This window comes from Lissotriton helveticus, chromosome 5_1 (assembly GCF_964261635.1).
Source record: "Lissotriton helveticus chromosome 5_1, aLisHel1.1, whole genome shotgun sequence".
Taxonomy (NCBI): Eukaryota; Metazoa; Chordata; class Amphibia; order Caudata; family Salamandridae; genus Lissotriton; species Lissotriton helveticus.
The window spans coordinates 195,989,232-196,008,160 of NC_136065.1; positions in this window are offsets into that span (position 1 = coordinate 195,989,232).

Genomic DNA, 18,929 nt, shown 5'->3' on the forward strand with positions numbered 1-18,929 from the left:
ACTCACCAAGCACCTCGCACCACGCAGCGAAGCGGGACCCGCGGAGCGGGTCCGGCGAGGAGCTGCGTTAACCAGTGACAGTCCCGGTGCAGGAAAAAGAAGAGACCACAGTAACAGCAGGTCCAGCAGAGAATCCCAAGGGATGTGGTGTGGAGGCTGATTTCAATGCAGGGGCGGGGGGCGGGGCAGTCAGGGAGAGCGACCCAGGTGTTATGGGTTGACCTCACGCAGGGACTCCTGGTAGTTAGAGTCCCTGCGGGTCCGCTCGCAGCCCTGAACTTGCCTGTCCTTGCTCCCCAGTCCAGAGTCCTCAAGCAGTGCCCCTCGACTCACCAAGCGCCTCGCACCACGCAGCGAAGCGGGACCCGCGGAGCGGGTCCGGCGAGGAGCTGCGTTAACCAGTGACAGTCCCGGTGCAGGAAAAAGAAGAGACCACAGTAACAGCAGGTCCAGCAGAGAATCCCAAGGGATGTGGTGTGGAGGCTGATTTCAATGCAGGGGCGGGGGGCGGGGCAGTCAGGGAGAGCGACCCAGGTGTTATGGGTTGACCTCACGCAGGGACTCCTGGTAGTTAGAGTCCCTGCGGGTCCGCTCACAGCCCTGAACTTGCCTGTCCTTGCTCCCCAGTCCAGAGTCCTCAAGCAGTGCCCCTCGACTCACCAAGCGCCTCGCACCACGCAGCGAAGCGGGACCCGCGGAGCGGGTCCGGCGAGGAGCTGCGTTAACCAGTGACAGTCCCGGTGCAGGAAAAAGAAGAGACCACAGTAACAGCAGGTCCAGCAGAGAATCCCAAGGGATGTGGTGTGGAGGCTGATTTCAATGCAGGGGCGGGGGGCGGGGCAGTCAGGGAGAGCGACCCAGGTGTTATGGGTTGACCTCACGCAGGGACTCCTGGTAGTTAGAGTCCCTGCGGGTCCGCTCGCAGCCCTGAACTTGCCTGTCCTTGCTCCCCAGTCCAGAGTCCTCAAGCAGTGCCCCTCGACTCACCAAGCACCTCGCACCACGCAGCGAAGCGGGACCCGCGGAGCGGGTCCGGCGAGGAGCTGCGTTAACCAGTGACAGTCCCGGTGCAGGAAAAAGAAGAGACCACAGTAACAGCAGGTCCAGCAGAGAATCCCAAGGGATGTGGTGTGGAGGCTGATTTCAATGCAGGGGCGGGGGGCGGGGCAGTCAGGGAGAGCGACCCAGGTGTTATGGGTTGACCTCACGCAGGGACTCCTGGTAGTTAGAGTCCCTGCGGGTCCGCTCGCAGCCCTGAACTTGCCTGTCCTTGCTCCCCAGTCCAGAGTCCTCAAGCAGTGCCCCTCGACTCACCAAGCGCCTCGCACCACGCAGCGAAGCGGGACCCGCGGAGCGGGTCCGGCGAGGAGCTGCGTTAACCAGTGACAGTCCCGGTGCAGGAAAAAGAAGAGACCACAGTAACAGCAGGTCCAGCAGAGAATCCCAAGGGATGTGGTGTGGAGGCTGATTTCAATGCAGGGGCGGGGGGCGGGGCAGTCAGGGAGAGCGACCCAGGTGTTATGGGTTGACCTCACGCAGGGACTCCTGGTAGTTAGAGTCCCTGCGGGTCCGCTCGCAGCCCTGAACTTGCCTGTCCTTGCTCCCCAGTCCAGAGTCCTCAAGCAGTGCCCCTCGACTCACCAAGCGCCTCGCACCACGCAGCGAAGCGGGACCCGCGGAGCGGGTCCGGCGAGGAGCTGCGTTAACCAGTGACAGTCCCGGTGCAGGAAAAAGAAGAGACCACAGTAACAGCAGGTCCAGCAGAGAATCCCCACCACTACTTAATATCTGGCTGCACTTCATATTAATGGCACAAGACACAACTACTCATAGCTTCGTTTTTCAGCACACAGAAGTCTCAGAAACAGAATACAGAATGAAATATTAGGACATATAATGAACTTCTGCATTAAGAGTTGGCATGAAGATAACATGAGCTCATATTTGGCAGAAAACTGCTTTACAATTTATGGAGTACACACAGAATACCAGTGACTATTCGCCGCACATTCTTCACAGAGCAAAGCGAATCCTCCTGTAGTGCATGGTGTCAAGTCTGCCGGAAATGGGAGAAGAAGAGAGCTCTTCCCATCGGGGTTACTCCTGACTTTAAATGTACACAGCAGTCAGTGCTTGGAAGGGAAGACTCAAATGGAGGGGAATGCGCGTCGCCCAGGGAGGCAAATTACCAAAATGATTTCCGTCAGTTTGTTCCAAATTGCTTCAGCGAGTAGACTTGGCTTGCATGCCCGAATGCAACCTTCACAAAAATAACCATTTCTCACTAAGGAACAGACACTTGACCAATGTTTTGGAAGGGAAAAGGAACAAACACAGAAGAAGTCCAAGGGATGCTTGACTTGTTACATGTCCACACAACCTGTGACTAATTTAAAGAATTCAGGACTCGATGTACACAGATTCCATTAGCTAGGAGTGATTGCAAATTGTGAACCAACTTTTAGCAAATAGAATTGGATTTTGCAAAACGACCTGTGTACTTTTAGGTGAATTCGCAAAATCACCATTCACTGGTGATTGTAGAATGACCTGTCTAGTGAATATTCATTATGCAGGTCACAATTTGCGACACCCTGCTATTAGCAGCAATCTCAGTGATGGGGAATCGCAAAACAACAAAACACCATTATATTTGTGATTGCATTCCAAAACAGCTTTTTGTTAAAGCAATCCGTGTTCATTAAAGGAACTGGTGTTGCTTAAAAAAAAAAACAAGTTTGCCATTTAGAAAAACATCAAGGAGATTGGCGTTGGTCCCCTGGACCTCTGCCTGTTCAGCCATTTCCTGCAATGCCAATCCTTGAAGGGCACTTTATGAATCAGTTCCAGTGTACTCTGAAGAGTTGCTAAGTTTTCAATGGTTTGCAAAATCCATTTACGAGTTGGCAAATGTTTTCTGAGTTTGTGACTGCAAAATCATTTTGTACATGTAGCCCTCTGTACTCCAGAGGTAGATGAATGTGCATATGATGTCTCAATAGCAATAGTAAAGAACTACAAAATTCAATTCTCAAACCTATGTGCAGGGATCTTTGCCTCCAACTCTTCTGTCTTTCCTATGTGGAGGCCTCCGCGACATGTGAAGTGTCTTCTGTATACATATGCCTTTGATTTAGTAGTAAATGTTGGAGGGGCAAAAGGGAGCGCCTGGAAAATGGGGAATAGTACATTCTAATTAGGAGGTTTTTTGGGAGGTGCATACGGGGATAAGGAGGGGTTTAGTAAGGGAGCGTCTACTACACACAGATCTCAAGAAAAGAGTAAAACAACTAGTGCTCACAAACAACACTTCCAATTACTACCACTAAAATAGTTACAAAACAGTAGTAAATGTAGTCCAGCCCAGTCTTAGTGTAAGTCATACACCACTCATGGCATTATAGCACCCCATAGGAAACAATACTAAATAAAATAGATCATTTTGACTTTTCAATATTACAAAAGTCATGGCCAACAGGCATTAGTCATCTATGGAGACTTGCTTACAACAGTCAACCCCAGTAGTGCACAGCCAAAGGCCCTGCACAATGGGAGTTGTTCGGCCACAGACATTTAGGTGCTGTGGCCGATTGGAGACATGGTCTGCTGTCAACCCAACTGCAGATGAATAAACGCTATGCACTACGGAGGTGCGTCGCCCCCCTACCTTGGAGCAGGAAAAGACCGAAAAAAATGAAATTATAATAACTAGTGTTATTATCCTTTTATTTTGTCCTCCTGTTGCGGCAGCTTGTGAGAAGGGGTGGAACGCGGCTGAAGAGCAGGGGAGGGATGGTGCAACCCTCCTAAGTGCTCAATGACTGTTTGGTTGTCCCTCTCGGGCTGCCCAAACTAGTCATGCGCACTTTCCCCATTCTCCATGCAAGCTGCATTACAGTCTGCATAGAGAACATGCCCACCCCTACAACCCTTGGCTGAGTGCCATGATATGGCTGTAAGACCAATCACAACGCTACATGTGGGAGCCCTGGTGCTTCCAGCTTCCTGTTTCCTCCAGGAAGAGGATGCAGAAGAGGCGGCGGCGGCTGGCTGGCCAGGCAGCCAGTCGGGAGATACATTTGTTTTTATGGGATGCCCCCAGCCCTCTTGCCCCTCCCCCACCCATCCCACTACTGCTTCTAGGTAGCAGTGGTGATTGCTTCAGGATATTCCAGTTTCTCTTCACTACACCAAATTGGTCATTTCTTTAGAGTTACCATTGAAGGTAGTTACTAACTTTGGGGTCGATTACGATGGCAGACGGACCTGCGTCCGTCCGCCACCCCGAGGTGGAGGGACCGTCCGCAGGGGCAGTGGCGGTCCCTCCGTTGGAATTAGGATGTGATCGCCACCCTGGCGGTCACATCACGTATATTTAACATTGCGGCGGGTGCTGCTTTAAGCTTTAACTGCAGGGGGTACCATAGGTACCCCCCATGTGCACCCCCCACCCCCACCTTCAACCTGGGACCGCAACGGGCCCCCAAAGCAGGAACCGTATGCCTTTTTGTGGTGGCATTGCCGCCACGGAAAGGCATATCCCCCAGCACATCCTAATATGGCTGGCGGTGTCTGATAGACAGCGCCACCATATTAGAACTTTTCCACCGCGGTCGCAAGGCAACCGTCCGCCATCCTAATTGACCCCCTAGTTGTCTGTTGCTCTTCAGTGGGTGAAATTGTCATGCTCTGGAAACGAATAGTCTCTCTGGGTATGTCTTTGATGCATGCCCTGGCTCTGTCAAGAACTCAGTAAGAACCTAGTCAGGGCCACTTTCTTTGAATCTGTGCATCATGACGTCCTCCTCCCTACAATTTGTTTCCTCTGTTCGCAATTTATTTCTGCCCTCAGCAGTTCCCACATGGGAGACGTCACTTGAAAGTTTACAGGTGGCTGCTGAAGGCATGAAGTAGGCTGTTATCTGCTGTCTGTTTCTGTAGAAACCGGCCTTGAGTTTTTTCCTTTGGATTCCATAAAGATATCAAAAAATTCTAGCCTTTCTTTACTGATGGTGTAGGTGAAATCAAGGTAAGAGTATTGGTTCTGAGCTTAAGTACAAACATGAACATGCATCAATGTAGGCTTTTGCGATTCCTTAATTGCGATTATTAAGGAATCGCAATAAAGGAATTGCAAAACCCTATGTATGTAGGAATTGCTATAAAATTAGCGATTCCCGGGGGCGTGGCTACGCGAGCGGCAATGGCGGTCGCAGCTTGTTAGAGCTCCCGCCGGCCCGCATTTAATCCGGCTGAATTATCCTGGCCCCCGTACCCACTACTCACACCCTCGTGGGGCGGACATTCCTGGTGGCGCCAGGGATCCTCCGGTGCCGTCGGCGGTGATCCTAGGTGCTCGGAAGCGCCGGAACGAGAGACAGACGAGTGAGGCCTGGCATACCGGAGAGGCGCCGGGACCTCGATTTTGGCGATCCCCGGCCGGGCGGCCTCTGTGTGGGTCGGCTGGCCCACTGCTCGCCACTGGACCTCTACTGCCCTGGGGCCGAAGGATGATCGGCGATTCTCTTCCTGGGGCCCTGCTGAAGAGGGGTGCGATCCTGGTGCTGTAACTCTGCCTGCTCCGCTACGGCGGCCCTGTGATCCGGGTGCAGCCGCGGTCTCGAGTTTCGCGACCCCCCGCCGGATGAGCATTCGCCTGTGCCTACTGGTGCCCTGGAGCGCTCTGAGTGATCCTCCCCTAGAGGTCCCGACTGTGGCTGGACAATAACGGGCAGCCCGGAGCGCCTTGGCTGGACACGTGCCTAAAAGACAAACCGTGAGTACCCCCCCCCTGGGACCCCGGGCGCGGCAGGAGTTTGAGCTGCCGCTGAGGAGCCTGTGGATTGTGTGAGAGGAACGCTGCCCATCCCACGGGGGGATAGGGGACTCCGACTGTTGGCAAGTGGGGTGCTGGTCTCGGGGCCTGCCTGGACCTGGCCCGGGCGCAGAATTCCACCACGGATGAGACTGTCCGGCCCCCACTAGGGGAACGATTGCTTTCACGCGGCCCTCTCCTGCTGCGCTTGGTGGAAGGGGCTTGGGGTCCCTAAACGGCCATCTCTACATACATAGTGGACACTTCACGAGTAACTGGCAGCCATGACCAGGGGAGGTGGCGGCCCCACCAAACAGGTGACGATCGACAAGTTCACCGGGCCCGGTGGGGGGCCTGGACCGTCAGGAGGTGGACAGCAAGGAGGAGGGCCGGATAACGCAGCACTAATGGCGGCCATCACCCAATCAAGAGATATGCTCGATGCCAAGATAGGTGCAGTAGGCGCGGATGTCACCCTCTTGCGTCAAGACTTGCGGAATGCCGTGGCACGGATCACGGAGGCTGAATCCAGGGTGTCGGTTGTGGAGGACGATGTCGGCACACTCAAGAAGAAAATGGCGGCAATGGAAACCGTGCAACGGGGCCTGGCGCTTCGAGTGGAGGATGCTGAAGGGCGCGCACGCCGCAACAACCTCCGTTTCATTGGCTTTCCGGAACGCTGTGAGAAGGGTAACATGGAACAATTCCTCACGCAGTGGCTGGGAACCTGGCTGCCCCCGGAGGCTTTATCCAACTGCTTCGTTATTGAACGCGCACACAGCGCCTTGTCACAGATGCCACCGGAGGGTGAACGGCCCAGGGCAGTAATTGCTAGACTTCTGAACTATCATGACCGGGGTGTCATTCTGAGGGAAGTGAGAACCAGAGAGGCCCTTCTTTACGAAAATCGGAAGATAATGATCTTCCCTGACTACACGAAGCTAGTGCAGCAGCAGCGCCAATCCTTCATGGACGCCAAGGCGAAACTGCGAGGTCTCAAACTCCAATACTCCTTGTTGTACCCAGCACGCCTGAGAGAGATTTTCCAATCACAGACACTGTTTTTCAATACTCCGGAAGACCTCTTTAAATGGACCGATGAAACAGTGAGGATCCGGCCGAATTCTCAGCCGGGGCTGAACCCGGGCTCTTCGAGGGGGTCATCACAGGAACGGAGTGGTCAGACGACCAAGACCAAGAGGAACTGGCGATCTAGGTCACGAAAGCGATCGGCCTCCTTCAGCGGCGCCCGGGCCAGTGGTAGGACCGAAGACTCGGACCAGTCTGAGATGGATCATGGCCAGATCTGAAGATTCTGCGCCCCTCTGTACACTTGTCGCTACAAGCTCTGGCTAACGGAGTATGGGCTCTTGGGGCTCGATAGACTGGTAGCATCATGGCTGCCTCAGGATTGGTTTAGCGGCTGATCACTGAACATGGGGGGGGATTGTGGGTTGGGGTTCGGGGACTACACATAAGGGGCTACTGCTCTCCTACAGATGTGGGAGGTTTTGGGGGAGGAGGGATGAGGTTACTGTTTCCTGGGGAGTTGGGATCCATTGGCATGGCTGGCTCAGGGCCCTCTGTTTTGGACTCGGGGTTACCCATGCCGCGACAGGTACTTCATGGTTTCTTGAGGTATAGGGGGGGGGGGTGCGGGTGGCCGGGTGCAGGGCCGCTGAGTTGGGACCGAGACATGATCAAGACTATGATGACATTCAGTTGGGGCTTTGGGGCGGGAGGGAGGGACTGCACGTGTGTCTTGCTATAGTGTTCATTACTGTGTGCGATGAGTGGCAATGGCGAGGATGTTCTGTTGGATGGGTCCCACTTGCTTTTGGCTGAAAAGACTCATAGACTCCCAGAGGCGTCTCTGCGGGTGATCACGTGGAATGTCAGGGGGATGCTCGACAAGATCAAGCGTGGGGCAGTGTTGCGCTGGGGGAAAAATGAGAGCGCTGATATTTTCTTGCTCCAGGAAACCCACATGATGGGCTCGAAAGTGCTTGGTCTACAGAGGTACGGCTATCACCAAGTATTTCATGCCGGATTTTCCCGGGGATCCAGGGGGGTGGCCATTTTGATACATTGCCGGGTGGCCTATGTCCATGAGAAGCAGTGGGTTGACCCGCAGGGTCGCTATATCTTTGTCAAGGGCATGGTGGGCACTGAATCTGTGGTCTTTGGGAGTGTCTATGCCCCCCCCACTGCAATGGGCCCTAGCTGAGAAACTATTCACAGTGTGGGAGGACATCCCTGAATCCCTGGCAGTGGTTGGCGGTGACTGGAATGATGTGATGGACATGAGTGTGGATCGCCAGCGGCACCGGGAAGTGATTGAGTCTACCCCTCCCCCCTCACACACCCGACTGCATGCTCTGACTGAGGGACTGGGCTGGTCGGATACCTGGAGACATATGCACCCTACAGCTCGCGAGTATACGTATGTCTCTGCTGTGCATGGCTCCTATTCAAGATTAGACTGTGTGTTTGTGCCTGGCGACTGCTTGTGTAGAGTGAAGAGTGCTGACATCTTGCCTAGAGGCCTGTCCGATGACTCCCCGGTATCGATTAGGGTGGAACTCCGTCGACAACGCCAGCCGTTTAGATGGAGGATGTCCTCGTGGCACCTCCAGCAGCCTGCCTATGTGACGCACTTGCGTGAAGCGTTAGACCTGTATTGGCGGGAAAATCTAGTGGGAGACATTGACGCCGGGGTGGTGTGGGAGGCCATGAAACCCACTATCCGGGGAGTAGACATAGCGTGGTGTGCCACGGCCTGTCGGAAGCGGCGAGGAATGATCGCGGGGGCGGCCGCGCAGGTGGAAAATTTGGAAGAGCAAAACCGCGTGGGGGGTGATGAAGCCGGGTTACGACTCCTTCTCCAGGCTCAGCAAACCTATGCATCTGTCCTACTCGATGAAGCAAAACAGGCATGGCTAGCCACACGTAGTAGAATATACTAATGGGGGGACAAATCATGTACGATGCTTCATAGACTCTGCCAACGCCACCTCCAGCCGCTTACGCTGCCAGGACTCACGTCCGACGACGGTGAGGTCCTTACTGACCCAGACGAGCTAGCAGCGAGTTTTGCCGCATACTTCGCTACTCAGTACGCCCCATGCGATCGCCTGTCAGCTGACGAGGTGACTAAATTTATTGAAGACATGCCCCCCAAGACGGTATCTGATGAAACTAGGAAGACCCTCGATGCGCCCCTTACAGCTGAGGAGCTGGGCGATGCCCGGGGACAGCTTAATACCGGAAAAGTCCCTGGCCCCAGTGGCTACCCGAGTGAGTTTTATAAGAAGTTTCATGTACAGCTGGGGTCCCACTATCACCGGGCGCTCGAGACTGCGCGTGAACAGGGCACACTGCCCCGCGACTGGCGACATGCCGAAATCGTCGTCTTTCAGAAGCCAGGTAGACCCCCAGAGAGGCACGACTCATATCGCCCCATTTCATTACTCAATATTGAGGCTAAAGTTCTGGCTAGGGCTCTAGCGAATCGTCTGTCCCCATATATAACAGACCTGGTGCATCCGGACCAGGCCGGGTTCATGCCTCATAGAGCGACGCGGCATAACATCCGACGCGCACAGGCGGCGATTGACGCCATGGGAGCCACAGGAGAGCGGGCGGCTCTGTTGCTAGCTGACATTAACAAAGCCTTTGACTCCGTCAGCTGGACATACCTTTTTGCACTTTTGCCCCGTCTGAATCTAGGCCCGGTTTTCCTGTCCTATGTCAGGCTACTTTACACAGATAATACGGCCTCGGTCCGGGTTGCAGGGGCGGTATCGGAGACGTTTCAAATCGGACGAGGGACCCGACAGGGATGCCCGCTCTCCCCCTATCTGTTTGCTCTACTTATGGAGCCGTTGGCTGCCTGGGTGCGCATAGATGCGCAAATGTGGGGCTTTGTATGGAACGACAGCTTATCGGATAGGATCGCACTTTACGCGGACGATGTCCTTTTCTTTCTTACCGACTTGCAGCGCTCGGGACCGCGCGTACTGGAAATTATGCGAATCTTTGGGGAGGTCTCGGGCCTATATTTGAACCTGCGCAAATCTACCCTCTGGATGCTAAATGGAGACACCTTAACGGATCCCTGGACTTTGGGGCTACAGGTGACTACGCATGGCCTGAAATACCTGGGGGTGTTCTTGTCGAAGTCAGCAGAAGTGGCCTGGGAACGCAACATAGTGCCCGTTTGGGACCGAGTTCAGACAGATGTCAAGGCTTGGTCTCGAATGCCCCTATCTATATTTGGCAGATCCGCAATTTTTAAAATGGTTGCACTCCCGCGTCTCCTTTACCAATTGCAGAATCATCCCTATCCAATTGCACCCCAGTGGTTCCGACAGGTCAACTCGATCTTGGGCCGCTTTCTATGGGCTGGGGGAACGGCCAGAGTAGCACTACGTACGTGCTTCTTGTCCACTTACTGCGGAGGCCTGGCCACCTCGGATCTGCTGTCCTATTACCAGGCCGCTCATCTACTTATCCTGAACGAATGGTGGTATGGCGACAGGAGGGATCCAGCCTATGCCCTGGAACACACATTGATGGGCGACAATACGCTCCACACAGTCCTCTACTCGGCCCGCTTGCGCCAGAGACTGCAGAGGGTCACGAGTCTCGTTTTTGCAGTCTGGCGACAAGCCTTGCGCCGCATGGGCTGGTGGGGTCGACTGACCGCTGAGACGCCGCTATGGCATAATGGCCTGTTACCCGAGTTGGCGGCCGTAACAGGATTTGACGGCTGGGATGCGATCGGGATTTCACAGCTAGGACATGTGATGTCCGGGACAACGCTCAAGTCCTTTCAGGCACTCAGCATCGAATTTAATATGCCCCAGTCCCAATTTTTTCGGTACTTACAACTCCGACACGCACTAATGCCCAGTATTACCAACATAGATTCGCTTCCCTATTTTAGTCCCATTGAGGCAAAAGTCTTTATGGGGGAACTGGGGGATAAGAAAGTCTCTCGCATCTATCGGACATTGGTCACTCATTGCTCCTCCACCCACCTTCCGTTAAAGACGACTTGGGAAACTGATGTTGGCCCCCTCGATGAAGATGACTGGAGGGAGGCTCTGGAGTCCCCTAAGGGGGCAGCTATTGCTATACGGTTTAGACTGATCCAATTCAAAATTCTCCATAGGGCCTATTTCACCCGTGAGCGACTGTGGAAGGCAGGCTTGATTGAATCCCCGGAATGTTTGCGCTGCGGCAATGCGGTGGGCACTTTGCTCCACACGATATGGTCGTGCCCTAGGCTGGTGGGCTTCTGGAGGGGTGTGTGGGGCTGCCTGTCTGAAGTGCTGCATTGGACTCTTCCTCGCACTCATCGCCTGGGCCTACTCCACATCTTGGAGGGGGTTGGTGGAAACATATATAAACGCCACCTGCTGCTCCTGGGACTGGTGGTGGCCAAAAGAAACCTAGCCTGGGCTTGGAAGGATGTGAGGCCCCCCCCCCCTGTGTGCTTGGAGAGCCGGAATTGACTTTTGCATGGGCCTGGAACGACCGATTTTTGAAGCACGAGGATGCCCCCGCAAACATTTCAAGATATGGAAGAGGTGGGCTGAGTATAGGGGGTTGACACTAGACCCTCCGGCAGAACTGGAGGAAGATCTTTAATCTCATGTTATTTGTGAGTCCTTGCATTATGCCACGAGTACCATATTATGATTACATACCGAGGCTATCTGTACACACGTGCACGGGGGTAGGGTGGGACACAGGGGTGGAGGTGGGAGGGTTGGGTAGTTGGGAGTTCGTAGGGGTAGGAGAGGGTATAGTTGTATTCCTTTATAATTGCTTTCTCTTGACTACTTGGTTGGACGCTTGGTCCTCTGCTGTAACTGTACCACAATGATTGGTGGTGTTCTCCTGAATGTGGGGAGCCACACATATTCCTTGCTCGATTCTACAAATAAAATTTGTTGTGAAAAAAAAAATTAGCGATTCCCAAACATTCCTTAATTGTGACTCGCAAATTGCGACTCGCAATTAAGGAATGCCTTCCCTTTCTTTCCTATGGGCCTACAGGCCCATAGGAAAGAATGGGAAATTGCATGCTCAATTTGCGAGTACCCAATAGGTACTCGCAAACTGTGCATGCAATTTCAAGGGTGTCACACTGTTGCACCCCTGAAATTGCTCTGTGCACAGATGTTGCGCACACACATGCCCCAAGGGCATGTGTGTGTGTAACCTACAACTTTGAAAAGTGCACTTTAGTGCAGTTTTCAAAGTTTTTGCAAATCGATGGTAATTTGCGACCCTTATTAGCGAATCGCAATCTAACAAAATCGCAATAAATTGCGAGAGCCTTACAGTTTGATCCATCGCAGAAGCCTTTTTTGCGGGTGCAAACGGCTGATTTTTGCGAATTGCACTGTTTGCGCTCACAAAAAAGGTTGATGCATGTGCCTGATAGTCCCTAGCTGATTTTTCGTTCCCTAAGATGAACAATTCATCAATGTAGCGAAGTCACGTAATGGCTTGCGCCCTTTCCTTAGCTGTTTCAAGTGCCTTGGACACCTGCTCCTCCCACCAGCCCATTAAGAGATTTGCAAAGCTGGTTATGAAACAGGTGCCCATCACAGTCAATTGTCCATATAGAACACAATTGAACATAAATATGTTGTTCTGAAGTCAATACCATGTGGAAAGGACAGAAAAATCAGCTAGGGACATTATACTCAAACTTAAAGTCAACATCATTAAATATGTTTTAAAAAAAACACAATACCGAGTTAATTTAAAATTAAATGGAGTAAAGACTTGCATGGTATAGTCTTCACCCATTAATATAAATGGGATCATGTAGTATGTGGAGTCTTGCAGGGTAAACACATGCGTAATAGCATCTGATATCTGTTTTTTACAATGTGATGTACCTTTGCAGCATGTTGTTTTACCGTGTTGTACTTTACCATGCAAATGTGCTGGTACATGCTGCAGCCAAGGCCTGCTCCCAACCCACCATTGCACGTGGCATTTGGCCGTGAGTGACTTGAGGCTGGACGCTGCATCCAGATACTACACCCAACCAACTGTGGGCGCCTACATTAGTTTTGTTTTTCATGGTCCCACAGGAGTAGATGTGGACCTCGCTGGGTCCCATTGGAGTCCCATGGGACAGTGACAACCTCAATTTTATTTCTTTTGAGAATTCTGTCCCCAGTGAGTAATGTTTAGGATTAAGGGACAGAGTCCCTGGGTCCTTCAATGGCTGCTAAGACATTTCTGTTGATGCTGTGACCAGCCAATTAGATGCTTTTGTCTAACAAGACTCCTGCAGAACTAGTCAGTCTGAGTGCTATAGATATCACTACTTTTTAAGGCTTAATTTCTCAGAAACATTTGAACAGTTTACACCTAATTTGGTGTATTAGGTCATTTTCTCTGTCTCACTGTTCAAAAATGCCTAAGGAAATTGCACAGGGAAATTGCACTTTGGGAACCCCCCTTCTTCTCCGCCCTCGCTTGACAGATTACCTTGAAACTTTCCAGAAAGGATCTGAGGTGGATGAATGAACTGTTTATTAAAGTTTAGTGAAGATTTGCCACACAGTGTTAAAAAGTAATTAACAAAACAATAAAACTTTCTTCCTCTGACTTACCTATAACTACACTGTGGCGACCACTATCTTGCCATATTCATATGTATTTGTATGTGGTTAAGGCAAGGGGTCGTTCATTGATAACTTTATGGGCATGAATTGGTGAGTAACAATAGACACTCTGGATTTATCACTAAATACTTTAAAATTAATTAGATGTTGTATTGATTCAATGTAGCCTTTTCTCACTAGGTCATTTTGAACAGGAATTATTTGAAGCATACATGATGGAATAATTTGATATGAAAATCCGTTAGTGTAAAATCGATTTTTGGGGAATTATGATCAGGTCTTTTTCAATGACAGAGAGTCATAATACTTAGGAACATTCATTGGTGCATCATTTTCTAAGACAGTTCTAAGACAGTTGTAAGAACTATATAAGATATGTATAATTTTGATGCATAATGGAAGAGTTAAAAACAAGATGCCGTTGATTTCCTATCTATTTAATGAAAATTATCCTGAGGTATAATGTATTTGTTTTTATGCTGATTTGGCAGCCCTGAAGAAGCGATTAACTTGCGAAACACTTGTTGGCTTGCTGCTAATATTGACATTTGTGTAGCATTTGTGGTTATTATATACATGAACCATCAGATTGGAAAATGGATAACTGAATAAATAAATAAGCAGGAAAAGCAGGAATGACTGACTCTTAGACATTTGCACTCCCAGACAACATTTAATCATATATATAATTACTAAGATACTACAAAAATCTAATGTGTATACTTGCTGTATTACCAATGAGTGATACTACTTCTAACTGATATATGTGTATCTGTGTGTGAGTGGGTGTGTGAGTGACTATTTGAGAGTGTGAGTGGCTGTATGGGTGAATAATTGGATGTGTGAGTAGATGTGTAGGTTAGTGAGTGGCTGTGTGTGTGGCTCTATTGGTAACTGAGTGGGTGTGTCAGTGGTTCTATGGGTGAGTGAGTGGCTATATGGGCGGGTGAGTGGATTTGTGAGTGAGTGTATGGGTGAGTGAGTGGGTGTCTGCATGACTTTACGAGTGAGTGAATGGCTGTTTGAGAGGGTGTTGGTTAAGTGCGTTGGTGTGTGAGTGGCTGTATTGGAGAGTGAGTGGATATGACAGTGCTTGTATGGATGTGTGAATGGGTATGTAAGTGGTCGTGTGGGTTTGTGAGTGACTATGTGAGTGTTTTTATGGGTGTGTGAGCAGCTGTGTTGAGAGACTATATGGTTGAGTGAGTGGGTGTGTGATTGGCTATATGGGTTAATACATGGTATGTGTGTAGCTGTGCAGGTGAGTGTGTGGCTGTGTGAGTTGCTGGATGGGTAACTGAGTAGTTGTGCGAATACTTGTATGGGTCTGTTAATGCATTTGTGAGTGGTTGTGTGGGTGTATGAGAAGTTGTCTAGGGGTGTGAGCGGGTGTGTGAGTGCTTCTGTGAATGATGTCATCAGTGATGTCATTTGAGATGTCATGAGTGATGTCACTGACCATGTCATGAGTGATGTAATATGTGAGGTCATATTAGCTCAGGTAACTATAACTGCTGAATTTCACTGGTTTTGTATGAGTGAAATCTGAGCCTAACTATAAAGTCCCTGTAACCTTTCTTTTTTTCAGTGAATTTCTATGTTTTAAAAGAATTCTAATTCGTAACTGTAATGTCCCTGTAACTTTTGTTTTATTATTGAATCCCTACAATATTTAAACTTTTTAATCCTAACTGTAACCCGTCATCTTTGAGAGTGGCTGAGTGAGTGGCTGTCTAGGTCTGTGAGTGGGTCTGTAAGTGTCTGTGTGGGTCTGTGAGTGGCTTTGTAAGTACCTGTGTGAGTGGGTATGTGGGTGCCTTTGTGTGTCTTTGGGTGGGTGCCTGATTGGCTGTTTGGGTTGATGAGTGGGTGTCTGAGTGACTTTATGGCTGTGTGAGTGGCTGTATGGGTCTGTGAATGGGTGTATTGGTGACTTTATGGGTCTATGACTGGGTCTGTGAGTGCCTGTGTATGTCTATGAATGGGTCTATCAGTGCCAGCATGTGTAAGTGGGCATGAGTGGTTGTGTTGGTCTGGTAGCAGATGTGAGAGTGTCTGTGCGGGTCTGTGAGTGGGTATGTGAGTGTGTGAGTGTTCATGTGGGTCTATGAGTAGGTGTGAGATTGTCTGTGTAGGTCTGTGAGTGGCTGTTGGGGTCTATGATTGGTTGGGTATAAGGGTGCCAGTGTGGGCCTGTGAGTGAGTGTTTGAGTGGCTGTGTGGGTCAGTCTATAGGTGTGTGTTTGCCTACATTTTAGCAATATAGCTATTCAGCTTTGAAGTTGATTGTCCCTGCTCTTTGTTCCACCTACAATATAGTATATTACCACCCCTCGAGTCATTGCACAATGTGTCTTTAACACAATGGAGAAGTACCAAGTGCTTATTAAAGTATTTTTCATGTTACTGCTTCCTGTAGGAATAGACAGTTCACAAAACATTAGTATATTCATTTCTCGCTTTCAATGTGGAGTTGCACTTTAAGGTGTACCTCCCAGTAAGAGCCACAGGGCTGTGTTGCAGCGAGGAGGTCCAGACCACTGCCCTTTTTATACTTCTCTGCAACACAGCACTGTGGCGCTTACTGGAGGTACCTGGTGGGCTAGTTGGACCTCAGGGACTCTCAGGATTCAAGGGGACTTAATCCTCCAACTTAAAACGAACCATGGGGCGCGTTTTAAGTTGGGGGATAAAGTCCCCTTCAATCCTAAGGGTCCCTGGGGTCCAACTAGCCTACCAGGTACCTCCAGTAAGTGCCACAGAGCTGCGTTGCAGAGAGGTGTAAAAAGGGGGTTGTCCTCTGAACACCACTCTGCAACGCAGCTCCCTGGCACATAGGGCCAACTAGCCCACCAGGTACCACCAGTAGACGCCACAGAGCTGCATTGCAGAGAGGTGTAAAAAGGGTGTGGCCTCTGAACACCTTTCTGAAACGCAGCTCTGTTTCACATACTGGAGGTACCTGGTGGGCTAGTTTGCCTCCAGGGACCCTCAGGATTGAAAGGGACTTAATCCCCCAATTTACAATGTTCCAGGGGAAGAGTTTTCACACTTGCTATGTCTGGCCCCTCCCCCTCCCTGCACCACTGTGTAAACGCGCCCCCTGGCACGTTGTAAATTGGAGGATTAATTCCCCTTGAGTCTTGAGGGTTCCTGAGGGCCAACTAGCCCACCAGGTACCTCCAGTAAGCGCCACAGAGCTGCGTTGCAGAGAGGTGTAAAAAGGGGCATGGCCCCTGGCGCATACTGAAGGTTGCTGGTGGGCTAGTTGGCACCCAGAGACCCTCAGTATTGAGGGGGAATTAATTCCCCAACATGCCAGGGGGCGTGTTTGCTTAGTGCTGCAGGGCGGGGACAGGGTGCCAGGTTTAAAAGATTTTTTTTAAGAAGAGGGCTGTGTGGCCACCCTTCTGTTGCCTTTTTCTGGGCCCTAGGGACCCCATCCCCCATGGCCTGGCCCCCTATTTTTTAAATTAAAAGGTAAACTGGAGGGGGGCCACATGGGACCCCCTCCCGGGCCACTTCTGGCCCCAGGGACCCCATCCCCCGGGGCCTGGCCATGCTTTTTTATTTTTGGGAGGGGGGAAGCGTGGGCCCACCTCCTCAGGCCAAATCTGACCCCGTGGACCCTATCCCCCGGGGCCAAGCCTCTCCGTTTAAACAAAACAAAATATTCATAGGGGAGGGGGGCCGCTTGGCCCCCCTCCTGGGCCACTTCTGGCCCCGGGGACCCCATTCTCCGGGGTCTGGCCACTTCGTTGGGGACCGTGCGGGGAGCCCCATTGCCCGCACGGTCCCTGACGACTCCCCGCCTCCTGTGGGAGCTGGCATTGCTTTTCCACTTGGGGAGCTGCTGACATGCAGCTCCCGTGTAGAAAAGCAATTTGGTTTGATTTGTGAAAGCGAGAGCGGGATTCCTGCTATCGCTTTAAAAACCCAAACCACAGTTTGCTGTGACAGGACGGGAGCCGCACGGCTCCCACCCTGCCATAGCAAACAGCAGTGTCCCGTGGGTGGGTACCCCGGGACACTGCAGGGGCCGGTCCTGGGGGGTGGTGGACCCCAGGGCCATCACAGACTCCAGGAGTGGGCCGCACGGCCACCCTCCCATCACACGCACAGCCTTGGAGGCCCCCCACAGATTAAAAAGGAACCCCCAGGTGTTGGCGGTCCCCGGGGCTGTGGGGGCTGCATGCCCCCCCAACTCAATTACCTTGCCCCGGGGAGGTGGCAGTCCCTGGGGCAGTGTGGGGGGATTGGGCCCCCCAGACTCTTTTTTTTTTCACTGTCCCCGGGACCTGGCCCACCCTGGGGCTTCCAAACAACGAAGCGCCGGAGCCCGTGCTTTGTTTTATTTTTATGTTCTCTGCCGGATTTGCGCACCCATCGCAAATTCGGCCGATTAAAAAAAAATGGTTTTTTTCACCTTTTGTTTTTCTGTTTTCTTGTGCCTCGGTTACGGAGGAACAAGATGGCTTCCAACACTTCCTGGTTTGGAGTGTTGGCAGCCAATTAGAATAAAGCTCGTGGTCAGGAGGGTGCGTGGATCCTCTGTGCCTCTATATATTGAAACTTTCATTTTTTGATTTTCTCAGCAACTACTGAACGGATTTACACCATTTAAAAAAAATGGCGCTTCCTGTACCAAGCACTATCTTTTTGCCAAATTTGGTGTAATTCCGTTTGACAGTTTGAGCTGTAGCAGTGTCTAAAATGTCCTATGGGAATTGGGTAATGCATTTTTGGATCTCTTTTTTTTTACTTTTCAGGAACTACTGAACGGATTTACACCATTTAACAAAGAGAGTTCTTTCTGAAGCAAGGGCTACCTTTTCCAAATTTGGTGTAATTCCGTTCAGCAGTTCAGGCTGTAGCCGTGTCTAAAGATTCCTATGGAGAATAACATGGAAAAAACACGTTTTGGGACCTCCATTTTTCTCGGCCCCGCTTGGTAAATCACCCTGAAACTTTCAGGATAGGAGCTTACCGGAGCGGGCCACAAGATTTCACAAAGATTCGTCATCCGGCGCCAAAGTTATTGGGAAAACAAAAAACGCTTTTCCTATGGAAACTAGATATATTACCTACTGGCAGTCGCCAGTAGGTAGTTATAGTTAGGACCTAGTTACCATTGGAAAATTGCAACATTCTAATCCCAATAACTTTGCTGCTGGATGACGAATCTTTGTGAAATTTTCAAAGCTCGTGGGGTGCTCCGGTCTGCTCCTATCCTAAGAGGTTCTGGTGATTCGGCCAGCAGGGGGCGAGAAAAAAGGGTGGGTCCCAAAACGTGTTTTATCCATGTTATTTTCCATAGGAAACTTTAGACACGGCTACAGCCCGTACTTTTGAACTGAATTACACCAAATTTGGCAAAAGGGTAGTGCTTAGTTCAGAAAGCGACCTATTTTTAAACGGTGTAAATCCGTACAGTAGTTTTTTTTAATGTTAATGGA